This window comes from Manis pentadactyla, chromosome 12, assembly GCF_030020395.1.
Source record: "Manis pentadactyla isolate mManPen7 chromosome 12, mManPen7.hap1, whole genome shotgun sequence".
Lineage (NCBI taxonomy): Eukaryota > Metazoa > Chordata > Mammalia > Pholidota > Manidae > Manis > Manis pentadactyla.
Genome location: NC_080030.1, coordinates 37,641,090 through 37,654,525, shown reverse-complemented (window position 1 = coordinate 37,654,525; position 13,436 = coordinate 37,641,090). Strand labels below are relative to the sequence as shown.

The 13,436-nt window shown below is 41.5% G+C and overlaps 1 protein-coding gene and 1 pseudogene across 2 annotated transcripts in view; one reads left to right on the top strand and one right to left on the bottom strand.

The window, feature by feature from the left end:
* Window positions 1-13,436, top strand: part of ZDHHC14 (zinc finger DHHC-type palmitoyltransferase 14) — a 258,748-nt gene that overhangs the window by 72,004 nt on the left and 173,308 nt on the right. The gene's annotated exons all lie outside the window — the stretch shown is intronic.
* The window catches only part of LOC118913070 (60S ribosomal protein L12-like), a 51,354-nt pseudogene continuing 38,024 nt past the window's right edge, over window positions 107-13,436 (bottom strand).

Sequence of the window (13,436 nt, the reverse complement as noted above, 5' to 3'; positions counted from 1 at the left end):
ACTCATATTCTAGCTGTATGCTTGGAACAATGAGAGAAACTTAAAAAATGTTCAGATTTAATGGCTGCAACTACAAGTGCAATGGCAGACTTCATCTTTTACTTTCTTTTTTTTTTTTAATGATCCTTTATTGAAAATTTTTCCTTTATAGTATTTAAGTCGCTGGGCATTCTACTGCACCACTGTTGATCTCGTCATGAGGGTGACAGCCATCAACATTGCAGCCCACAGACTAGGCAGTCCCCAGAATCTCTTTGATGGTTCCAGAAAGTTCTCCAGCTAAAGATCAGTGCTGCATCTGTCAGGCAATGTTTACAATCTCATCAAAAGTGATATTTCTGTTGTGCTTAATATTTTTCTGCTTCTTTCTGTCTCTTGTCGGCTCCTTGAAGGCTTTGATGATCAGGGCAGGGGCAGAGGCGCCACCCCGATCTGGGCCTGTCTGTTCTGAATGATCAGCTTCACTGTGGTCCTTAGACCCTTCCAATCACTGGTTGCCATGGCAGTGTCATCACCAGCCTTTCTGGGAGACAGATCCAGGGGGCTGATCTTGGGGCAAGAGCAGACGTGGCATTGACTTCACCACTGGTGCACCCCAGGTATACAACTTTGATCTTGCTAGGGTGTCGAACTTAGGTGGCTGGTGTCGGATGAACCCAGATTCGGGACGACTGAAGAAAGTTGCACCTTGGCCTCCTCCGAGCCAAAAGCTGAAAAACAGACTTCAGTTCTTAAAGAGACTATTTTCCTATTATCTTAAATGAAGACCTTTTAACATTTAAAAATAATAAAAATGAAAGTGCTTTCATTTATAATTGCCCCCATTTATTTCTCAGAAAGGAGACACTATTATCCCCATTCTTTAAAAGAGAACATTTAGTCTCAGAAGTTTAGTGACTTGCCCAAGGTCACACAGCTATGATGCAGAAGGGTCAGGCCAAGAGTGAAAGCCATCTGATGTTGAGTACAGGCCTCTTTGTATATGCTTGACCCCTCCCAGGCACCCAGGACCACCATGTTATCATACACAGTCACAATTTTTGTCAGTCATGGAAAGATAAATTTCCTGTGGAATGAGGTCAGGTTTGTGATGCAATAGGGAGCTTCAAACCATGAAAGATTTTGGTTCTTCAAATACATTCGAAAGTTCACCACCAAACATTAGTTTACCTGAATGTTAGATTAAAAATGAATACAAGGAGTATATATTGCATATTTTATGAGTATTATTCAATTTCCTTTTAAGCCCACTGAAAAAAAATCAGATTTGTTCAGGTATAATTTACATAAAATTTACCTATTTTAAGTGTACAGTTGGATAAGGTGGACAAATATGTGTCATGCAAACATCTCCACAGTTATAGTAAAGAAATTCTACCACGTTCTATCACCTTTAGTGCCCCTTTGAAGTCAATACCCTTCTCCTGGGATCACAGATCTACTGTCATTACCATATTTTGCCTTATCTATAATGTCACATAAGTGGCATCATACCACAGGTAGTATTTTGTGTCTAGCTTCTTTGACTTCCCTTGAACCCATTTTTACTTTTAATTTTTTTTACTTTCACTCATTTAGTCCACAGGGCACATAGGCTTTACTCTTCAAGTGGAATCAGACATGCCATATTCCCTCTGACTTATTGTTGTTGGGAAAATTCAGTCAAAGAGGTAGGCCCCTCAGGCAAACAGCCACTTTGGATTTTTTTCCCCACCACACATTGATGGGCTCTAATGTCGGACAGATTTATGGTTTGAATCACAGCTCTTGCACTTTCTAACCATGTGATTTTGAGCAGGTTTAATTTCTCTGAGCCCTGGCGGTCTCCTCTCAGAAGTTGGGATAATAATAGTATATACCTCATAGGAGTGTGTTGAGGACTAAATGAGATTTTACATGTAAAGCATTTAGCAATATCTGGCATATCATTAGAATTAATAAGTGTTATGATTCTTTAGGTATGGCCATTGAGTCTGTTTTTTATCTAATCAGAGGCCTGGACTAGGGATTGATAAGGAAAGATTTAGGAAATTACCCATTTATGATATTTCTCAAGCCCAATCAATTTGCAGATTTTTCGAAAACAGATCATGAGCCTTATCTGATGGTGCTTTTAAGATACATGGTAACAACTCCAGTAAATATTTATAAATGTTGCCAAATAAGTGTATTTGAAGAGAAATAGTTCCCAGTCCATGAAATCTATCAAGTTAAGTAATAAAGAAAGAAGTAAATCACCAAATTTTTTCGTGAACTTCAGAAATTCCTGAACACTCAATGTTCTTCTCCTTTTATTTTTGTATAGAATATTTTCTTGGAAAAGGGTGTGAAACTAACCAGCCCTTGAGCAGATTAACCTTCTTACTTCAAAAGATAAGTAAACACCAAACCAGTTTCTAAAAAAGTCTATCTTTGCTGCAAATCTATGCCTTTTGACAATTGGATTTCAGCACCACTCACATCTGTGAACTGGATTCAGGTCAGCTAAGGCAGGTGTGCAAATAGCAATAAAGTAGAAGGCAGCGTAAATATTACCAAGCAGATTCTTAAGTCAAATTTCTACAAGGCACATATCCATGTTCAGCATTTTATTTCACCCTGATTTTAACTTCTTACAATATTATGCATCTCTACATGAAAAACATGTTAGTGTTTTTATGTAGTAGTTATTGTCCACCATGGGAGAGACTTTGATGTCACAAACATGGTCTCATGTTTGAGGTAGACAGTGTCCTTCTTTGAGGGTAGGATCTAACTCCTGTCAAGGTAAACTGTTGAGATGGATGAACAGAATGCCTACACCACCCTTTTGATTTCCAGTGAAATCAATTAGCCTTTGCTCTGCTCTTAACCTTCATCAGAACTTCCACACACTAATCCTTGGTGCATCGTCCTGCGATAAGTCTAGCACAAATCAGTATCAGAATAACAATTTTCGAGATATTTGGAGAAGTGGCAAATGGAAGAACAATGGTCTTGTCTATTTTCTATGTCATGTGTTTTTGTCTAGGACAGGGAAAGAAGTCTATACCTGCTCCTTAGCAATGAGAGCAGAGTCATTCTATGAGTTGGAATGTGTGCCTGGCACACAGTAGGCCCTCTCTTTAATAGGCATTAATTTAATGATTGTGTATTCACTCAATAAGCATTTAACAGAAATGAGTGTGTGAATGATGTAATTATCTACTGCTGGACCTCAGTAAAAAGAAGAGAGCACTTGGTTCAGATCAACCAAACTCATTCTTTAGGGAAGAAGCATTTCACAGAAGTTAAAAAACAAAAATCCCCATGCTCAGATTATTTTTTGGAAGCTTTGTTTCTCAAATAGTAATTATTGAAGAGGGCGTATACTTTTGATGGGAAGCAAAAAAACAAGACAAGGGAACAGAAAGTGCCGACGAGGTCCCCAGGGATGACGAGGTCCCGAGGGACAAGGTGCTGTAGAGGTGGCAGAGAATGCTGCCAACATTGGGTCCTGGGAGCTCTGATGAGTGGTCCAGAAACTGGGGCTGGCCCTGTGGTGCTGGCCCGACTTAACACAGTATTGATGCCTGGTCAGCGAGTTCTGAGGCTGAGCTCATTATGCCCCATTAGCCCCTCTCCACCCAAACCTAACCTTGGACTGGACAGATCCAGTCCCCGACTTTACCTTCTGTTTTCCAAACTGCCTACCACCTGTACTAATTTCTTAATGTGCTTAGTATTTTTCTGCAAACAGACTCCCTTGAAAGGACTCAAGTTTGTTCATGAAGCACTTACACCATCTGCTTTATGAGTCACCCTTTGGGAGACCCTGGTCTACCCATTTACAGCCTGAAATATACCACCTTTGCTTAAACTCCTCTGTCTCCAAGCAGTAACATCGCTGAAGTAGGATGTGTTTTTGGGTGGGGGGCTTGGGGGAAGAGTGTATGTGTAATATATGTTGTGGTATGGAAATTGCCTAACACAATTATGGATTATTTTCTTAAGATTCATGCTTATTTTAAAATATAGTACCCTCATGTACTGTCAATTCTATCATGTCAGCCTTTCCTTTTGATAGAGCTTTTGATACCTTAATTTTCTGGATTATCAAGGAAATTGGGGCTTAGATTTTATAACCTAAATTAAAAAGAAAGATGTTTGACAAATCTCATGAAGCTCACTAAAATACAGGAAGTGCTCCTTTTAATAAAGATATTACAGTTGGTCCTCTGGGAAGTAATAAACACGACAGTCTTGTTTTCCCACCCTCCCCCCACTACCTGTTACATTTAGTGTTTTTACAGAATAGAAATCTCGTGTCCTACAAAGCTGCCTTTACGAGCTGGATTTATTTAGGATAACAGTAGGTGTTATAGATCTTGGTATCTCCGGGTTCCAGGGGCATTTTCTTCAGATAGGCTTTCCAAAGGGATCTCTACTTTTCATCTGTGTTCTTTAGATTCAGAAGACATTCTGTCTGTGTGTTGATCTTTTATTTTTAAGCTTTATGAAATCTGAATGACAGGGTATCAATACATAGAAACCTTGACGATCCTAAGTTCACTCTTCTCAGACCCCACAGAATAAAGCTTTAAATTCTCATGAACTGTTGGCTTCTTCCAGTCTCTCATGCCACTCTACAGAGAAACTTGAACCATCAAAAGGCTTTAATTCTAAGGCACATTTTCACACAAACTTGAGAGTTTCGTATTTTATTATTTTGTTCTGTACTAAAAAGGATCCTCTAATAATTGGACTCCTGGGCTTAGATTGACTGGCTGTTCTAGATTCAACTTTATTCGTCGGTAGGTATTTATTGAACATCTGCTGTGTCCCAGACACAGTGTTAGGTGTAGAGATGCAGCATCCTTCTTTCATAGACTGGGTTTCTGACCAGCTGGTTCATCTGAACTTCTATTAGATTTCTTTCATTCCAAGGCCATTGTTTTTCTTTTGTTTTTACCATGGATGACTCCACACATATACTTATTTCCTGTGGCCAATGTATTCTTTTCAATTCTGGCTCTGCAAATAGCCCTGCTTATTGGTAGCTGTTGTTCCAAACTTTATGCTTATCTCAAGGGCTTTCAGTATGGGGTGCATAAACCTGGGTTGAGATTTGTTGTAAGCAATAGGAACATGTCATTTGCTTAGGCAAAACAGGCGTTTTTCTGTCTCTCACAAGCTAGGACTGATGTGGCAGTGCTATCCCTCAGAGTCCTTGAGGCCATAGACTCCTTTTTGTGGCTAGCTGCAGCTGTCCTACATTCCTAAGATTACTTCATAGCCCAAGATGGCTGCTTCCATGCCAGCCATCATATCTGCATTTCAGCCATCAAAAGATGAAGGGACAAAGAAACAAGGCTAAAAGATATGCAGCAGACATTCTTTAAGCACTGTCTACTTATTTTTTCCTGCCATGTGTTCAGTCTTTGCTACTTGTGAGTATACTTTCCTTCTAACATCAAAGAGTAATTCTCTGTCATCTCTCTGAATACTTTATGGCAATGCATCAAGCTCTTTAATTCCAGAAGATCCCTGGCTATGAAATGTGTTAACTATAAAAGAAAGAGGAAAAATGCAATATAATATTACTGATTTTTAAAATGTTTCTAGAATGTATCTATAAAATGAACTAACAAAATTAAATAGTGATTAATACTCCCATTTTCCTTCCAGCATATTAGAAAGCCTCTAAAAATGTTGATGGTTTTCCCCATATTAACAAGAGTTATTTGATGGCACCTTTTCTTTCTTTCTTTTTGTTATTAAAGTATCATTGATATACAATCTTTTGTTGGTTTCAGATGTACAACACCATGGTTCAACTTTTACCCGTACCATCAAGTGTTGGCACTTTTTCTTTTGTTAATGTTGTATTTGATTCTGACATCCTGTTTAAATGCTCTCTGAGCCACAGCATGAGCAGGATATTGATTTCAGTGGAACCAGAAAGCATCTTTTTGAGTGCCTTTGACAGCTCTGGGAATGATTATGTTGCTTGGGGCTGAAAACAGGCCTCAGTTTAGGTGTCACTCCTTCTACCAATCCTAGTTATGGCAAACTGAAGAGCTTAGTCCATGCCTGTTTCCTAGCTGCACATCTGTGGCCTAATGTTTCCTGGGAGGTACTGACAGGCCATGATAAAAGACAGTAAAAAGCTTTTAGAAGGGAGCTGAGCTAGGCATTTCCTATGGTATTGTTTTCTTCTAAAGTTCTCGAAGCATTTCCCAGTCTGGGTTGGCTGGATACAAAAGGACCACAGGGTTTCTGATGGCCACCGTAGGCAGACAGTCTTGATCTTCCCAAAGATGCACCATCCACATGGATAGCAGAAGCGTGCCATACATTCCTCAGAAAGGACATAGTGGTCATTCATTGTTGTCTTAGGGGAGAAGGACTCAGGAACAACAAAGGACAAAAGCCCAGGCAGAAAGCATGGGGTATGGAAGGTCTGTGTGGCATGGCATTGATGTTCCTGTTGTCCTCCAGCCCCAAATGCAGCAGGTAAATTACACATGAAATCCCCACCAGGATTTTTGTGGAGCCTGATTTTCCACAAAGGCCTTTGCTGAAATCTGGAGCCCTGGTCATGCTGGCTTTTGTTTGTTTGTGTTTTGTTTTCTAGCTCCCAGAGGTGCAGCAGTGTTCTGCTGGTTGGGGAGTGAGAGCTCGCCGCTGCTTCCTGGCTTGCACGCTGTTCCTTTCTGCAGGACTTGGGCCATGTAGGGACCATTGTAATTTTCTCCATGAGGAACAGAATATAATCTTTCTTAAAAGTCAGCTGGGGATACAAGAGGCTGTTGTTAGAAAGAAAATGACCGTGGAACACAGCGTTTTCCCTCAGATAAAGCAGTTAGTTTTAGATGGGGAATTAGAGAAACACGTTGGCCCATTGTGTGTCTGAGCAGTGCTCTCCCCGACACTTATCTCAGTGTCAAATGACATTCTTTGATAGCTGTTACATCCCTGTCACACCCCCTTAATCTGACTCTCTGGAGACAGAGCAGAATTAACTCCAGGCACCAGAAAAAGAACAGAGGAAATGGAAGTTTAGCTTTTTTGGCGATGGCGTGGTTTCATTAGAGTTCATCAGTGTTTGCAGATTGCTGCCTCTGTTGTGGAAACACATGCTCTCCTGCTTTAGGACGAGAGTGGCTGCTGGTGGGTGGTTTTCCTGATTCCTGCTTCCCTGGGAAGCTGCGCAGGCTTGTGACCCCAGATTCTCATTGGAGGTGCTGGGTTAGGGCTTAAGCAAAGACAGTTCTAAAAGTGTTCTGTCTTGTTAGCCTTTTGATTCTGTAATCAGTCTCTAGGGCCTAAAAATACTCTCTAGATATTTTCAGTTAATTTGCTTTAACGCAGGTGCATGTTTGTGGTTCAGACAGCCCTCTCCTTGCTCATCCTGTGAAATAGCAGTGGGGCAGGGGGTTGTCAGGGGCCAGGCTAGGAGCCCCTCCTCTCCCCTGCTGGGCCGGGTAACTGTGGAAGTCCCCTACCCCATGGAGACTGGTTTTGCCAAGTGGGAAAAACAGCAGCTTCCTGGCAGCACCCAGAGTAGTTAGGGGCATGCCTGCATAATGTGTCTGAGAACACTTCTAAAACTGTGAAGAATTCAATAAAGGCAGAGAGCATTGTCATCCCTCCCCTCAACAATTTGTACTTCTTACAAATACAGATGTGGGCAGAGAAAGGAATTCATCCGTGTCAGCCAACTCTTATAACCACTTTTTTTTTTAATTTGGGAAAAAAGAAGGAGGAGGGTTTAAGAAGAGTTTTACAATTATTTGGAGAGGTCATGTAGCCATTTTGGCTCTGCCCACCCCTACTTTAAATTACCGTGAAATAATGTTATTGATGCCAGAGTTCTTGTTTGCGGAGCCGAAGAATGAGCTTCACAAACAGTCAAGGCAGGAGAGCAAGGTACAGGCTTTTATTTAGAGATAAAGTGAAAGGACAGAGCTCCGGGCTCACGCCAGGAGGGGACAAGAGAGTCCATGGTTGGTGCGTTGTCTAGGGGGTTTTATAGGCAGTTGAGGATTTTTCAAGAACATGAAAAAACTTAGGGGCGGGGACTTGTTAAGTGGTTCCTGAATATTAAAAATTAACTTAACTGTAAGGAATTTCCTGCCTTGATTTCTCTCTGGGACACCGGTGCCAGGGTCCGAGAGCATATCAAAAGGCTGCCTGCCCAGCCCCCAAGGTGGGCTGAGGTATTGTCTACTTGCTAAAGAATCTTGCCTCTTGAACTTCCTGGGTGTTAAAATGCAATCTTATTTTCAAGATGGAATTCTTCCTGCCTTTTACCTGCGGTCTACAGCTGGGTCTGCATGCTAAGTTAGTTGCTCAGTTTGCAGAATTACCTCATCAGATCTGAAGGAGGAAAGACAAGCACATAGGCCTGGGCCTTTTAGTATGCTAAAGTGAATCTTACACATGGTTACAAATGATTAGCATAATAAAACATGTGCTACTCTTCTTTATCTGGGGAACATTAACTGATTTCACTGAAGAATGATTCTAGAGCTCAATGTTTAACATAGAGTTTTAGCAGGGGGGGTTTCCTTGCATGTAGTTACATTGCTCTGACTGCAAATATCCTGCCCTGCCCCCTCCGGAGGCTCTCACTCTACTCTGACTATTTCCACAGTCCCTGTCTCATTATCATTAGTAATTCTGTTATTACACATGTTGGTAGAAAGACTGAGTCATCACTGACACTTCATTGGTGCCCAAGCTGGCCACAGATCGGGACTCAGTGGTTGCGTTTCTGTCACCTCAGTGTTAGACCCCCGGGCTTCCCTTGTTTGGCCACAGTAAACATAAATGGAGTCCGGAGCCATTCTTGGAGCTCAGAGCAGGAACATTAGTCAGTGTCTTAAAATCTGTTTTGTGGATTGGGTTGGGCAAGGTCATTTGGAAATGATATTTTCTGTAATTGGAATAGGAAATTGGCAATTTGCTCTAAAGATTCTGGAGAACTGGCCTATATGCTTTAAAGTGGATAGTAAAGCCTGCACTGTTCTCCCTTTAGGCCATTGGCAGCAAATAAAATACATGGAAATCAAGCAAAGAATCACACTATGTACTGGAATCTTGACCCGTCATTTAAGTGCTATATATATCTGCTTTTTTTTTATAAGCCTAAACTTAGAGAAATGTGATTTTTCTATCAAGCAGATGATGTTCATGTCAAAGATGTTGCTGGAAGTGAATTGCCCTTGGCACTAGGGTCTCTTTGGGATCTGACTTGCAGATTCTGCATAGATTCTTGGTTTTAGTTGTTCTGAGGGGGGTCTCATCAATTGGTCTCTGTCTGGTGCCTCCCACTCCCTTCCAACCTAATGCAACGTTGAAAGAGGGTCCCCCAGCAATGGAACCTCAACTAGCGACCAGCCTGCTGAGATTTTTATAGCTGTGGGCCTGGGGTTATCTCTGTCTGGGTGACAAAGAGGAGCAAATTGGGACCAATTAAAACACAAGACCAAAGAAACAAAAGACAGTCATGAACACATCTGCTAAGACTGGTTTTGCAGCAAAGGTGTGTGAACTGCTGATGTCTGTCCCCCCAACCCCCACCCTGTATGCTTGGACCTGTTGTTCCTCTTCTGCAGTCAGTAATTCTGAAATTCAGGTTGATATTTATTTATGTTTAAGCCTAGAGGAATGTTTTTGTGGGGGGATAGAAGGGAGGATCATTCAGGTAATTTTATGTGATTGCTAACAAAAGTCTTTTCACTTCTTCATAGTTCCCATGGTGATTTTTTTCACCCAGCATACCATTGATCTTGTGACTTTTAATTAGACTCTAAGTAGTCCCTAGGAACAGAGTTTTGTGATTCTTTAGTTTCTTCTTGTATTTAATGTTTGTTGATTGTTAGTCAACATAAAATGGTAGAAAATCTATTCTGTTGATAATCTGCTTTAACATTGCTTGATACCATAATGGGAATATAAGGGTGTCATGAGAGCAAAATAAATTAGTAGTAAATGATCTTGCTTTTTTTCCTTTTGAAAATGTCAATTCAGTATTCCTTCGGGATTACCTCGTATAAAGTCCTGGTTTTTAGAATTCACAGAAGTGGATAGACTAGTTTGTAGGCCTTAGCCTGAGCCTGAGGGTAGCAGGTTTCATGCAAGGGGTCAAGAATTTAGTATTATCTGTAAACAATAAGTATATACCTTATGTATATCTGTGTGCTATTACACTTTTTCAGGTGCATGTAGATCCTGTGGTGATTAACCGAACAAATCCAATTTAAAAGCATTACTGAATTCATGAGAAGTCTTCTATAATTATGTATTTTTGCAATAACTGAAAGATCTAAAATACAACTTCTACCATATGGGGAGGCACATAATTTTTTTTAACTTTAAAAAATAGCTCCTATCCTTGAAATGGACAGAAACCACTATTCTGAACTATTTATCAGAGTAGTGTTGATCCATATGTAAACCCAGAGATACCTAGGACAAAGGTATTTCTCCAGAGGTGTCTATGAAAGAACTTTCTGGAAAGCAAATTGTCAATGTTTATTATAATGTAAAAAAATCTGTAGCTGTATCTCCTGCCTACTCTAAGTGACAGCAGTCCACATTACTGTTTGATGGTGGTACTAACCTTATAAACAGAATAAATTAATCTCTCCTGGCTTTTCTTTATACCCACTTACCTATCAGCCTTCATGATTTTCCCAAATGTTAGGAGGGAGATGGATTCCTTGTTTCTGATGGCTGGAAGTTTGGAAACTTTGTTGAAGGGTTGGTATGAGTTACAGAAGAACAAGACACCCTCTGTTCTGTGACAGTGAAGCTTGGCCAAGCTTTAACTATGGCTACGTGTCACTCAGTGAATAAATGCTGCCTATCAACTGTCATGGGAAGCCCTGGGGTTTCTGGGGGCACTTGGAGCAGAAGAACTGGAGAGAGCCTTGGAATCTCCAGAGTGAGTGAGCCTGGGAACCTGGCAGGGGGAGGCATCCTGTGCATCCTCAGCCCTGTGCAGGGGTGCCTATGAGATGGGCGCAGTCAGTGGACAGAGCCTGCACTTTGTTCCTCTGAGTTGATCTGTCCACACAGAGCTGTAGTGTCTTTTATAAGATGTCTCCCTGTGTCTACTTCTGCAAAGACCACTGTTAATATATAGCAGTTTTTCAATTCCTACACTGAGGAGTTTTGAAGAAGCTTGCTGCTTGAGGAATAAAAACACATACGCTGACTTAGAAAGGAATCATTAGATGTCATCTATTCCAATTTCTCACCGCCTGTGGGACTTCTGTAGAAAAGCTTCCTAGAAATCTGGAATCAAGAGTTCTGGATCAACTGAAATCAAGAGTGCCAGTTCTTATTCGTACACTTGAGTTACACCAAGGCAGAAAATAATATGACTAAGCCTGGTCCTGTGTGTAAACATTCTATTTGCTTAGGACTCGGGATGCCTTGGGAAAAATGAATGAGGAAGGGTTTCAAGGAGAGTGGCAGATGTGCACACTGGAGCAGAGCATTTGTCATGTGCCTTCTGGCCACAGCCTTTGGTCATGACCTTTCTCCCTGTTAGCAGAGGTTGGTGACAATAGGAGGTAGGTAAATAATTCCTGTATCTATTTTTTCTTGTTTGGATAATGAATAAAATGTGCATGAGCTCCAGAAGGCTCCTTTTCCTCACTGCTTGCCAGAGTGACTGGCTTGGTAAGAAACAAAACAAGGGCTGGCTAAGATGCTCATGCAATTTGTAGTGGAGGATCTGGTGTCCCAGCTGTGTACTTTTGCTTCTAGAGTTCGAAATGACACACATTCCAGGGGCCTGGGAAATTCCCAGGTGGCCACCACCATAAACACTATGTCATTGACCCTCATTAAACTGTGGCAAGGGTTCCAGGCTTCTAACCTTGGATGGTATAAGGGGGAAAGGAGTCTCTGTGGGGAAAGATGCCTTTAAAAGGCAATCCACTTGTGGGCAGAGTTTCTGGTGCCTCTGAATATATTTGATATAAATTTCACTTCCTCCTTATTGAATAATGGCTTTTACTAAAAATAGCTTTAAAAGGGACATCAGGATACAGCTGTAGCAAGACACAGGAATCAGGCTGGTCGCTGTGGATTCTGAAACTTTGCTTTCCTGAACTCATTGTGTGTGCAGTTTATTACCAGCCCAAGCCCCAAGGCTCATGTCATTCCCCAAGGCAAAGGCATGTGAGCTGGTAAAAAGCATGCTCCCTAGGCATGCCTCCTCATCCATAGTTATTTCTATAATGGCAGCTATATTTTAGGCGGGGGCCTTTGAATTAGAAGCCCCCAGCCCCACCTGTACAGATACATTCTCCTTTGGCCATGAAATACAAATGAGGGAGGGCATCTGTTGTAGTTTGGAAATGTGCATCCCAATGGCAGTGCTTATCTAAGGTCTAAGGGCAGGGCAGAGAAATGCTGACCACACTGGACACTTCCCCACTGTGAGAGATGGATGATGGGGCAGAGGCAGAAGAACAGGGAGGGATGGTGGTGGGCGGAACAAGCAGGTACTTGGCCAAACACCTAGTGACCTCTCTTCTACCCTGTAAAGAGGAGGCCAAGAAGTGCAGTTCTAGCACTTTCCAGCCAGCCACTGTGGACATTGCCACAGTTGGGGCTTTCAGAGTTAGCAATCTGTCACCCTTGGGAGTCACCCACTGGCACACCAACCCCCGCCAGATGTAGAGCAGCCTGGGTCTTGAGGTCCTCCTACGTGAAGAGTCTGCCACTCATCTAGGATAATTTTCAGGCTTTAGAAAAATTTTTGAAAAGCCCTGTTATGTCAGATCTGGCATGTGATGTGATTCCAAGGGAAGCTTTGGGGGTGGCATTGGGCAGCTTCATTTCCCTTTGTACAGCTCCCATGTTCATGGCAGCATGTTCACAGCTGCCAAGATGTGGAAACAACCTAAGAGTGCCTCGATGGATAAATGAGTTAAAAAAATGTGGTTTATACATACAAGGGACTATTATTCAGCCTTAAAAAAGAAGGAAATCCTGCCATTTACAACAACATGGATGAACCTGGAGGACATTGTGCTGGTGAAATAAGCCAGCCACAGAAGGACAATTACTGCATGATATGCTTCAATGAATAATCTAAAGAGTTAAACTTACAGAAGCAGAGAGTTGAATGGAGGTTTTCAGGGGCTGGGAGGAAAGGGAGATGGGGAGCTGCTGGTCAGTGGGCATAAAGTTTCATTAGTGCAAGATGAGTAAATTCTTGAGGTCTGTGCAGCCTAAGTTAACGATACTGTATTGGACACCTTGAAATTTGCTAAGAGGGTAGATCTCATGTTAAGTGTTCTTACCACAATTTAAAAAAATTAGAGCAAAACTTAAAAAATATATAAAACTCACTCTGGATCCATGATTTTAAATCTCTGAGCTGACTTAGTTTCTGCCTCTTCAGTTTCCTTTGTCATGAGTTTCATGGTTTTTCTAACACCATGTAAAGT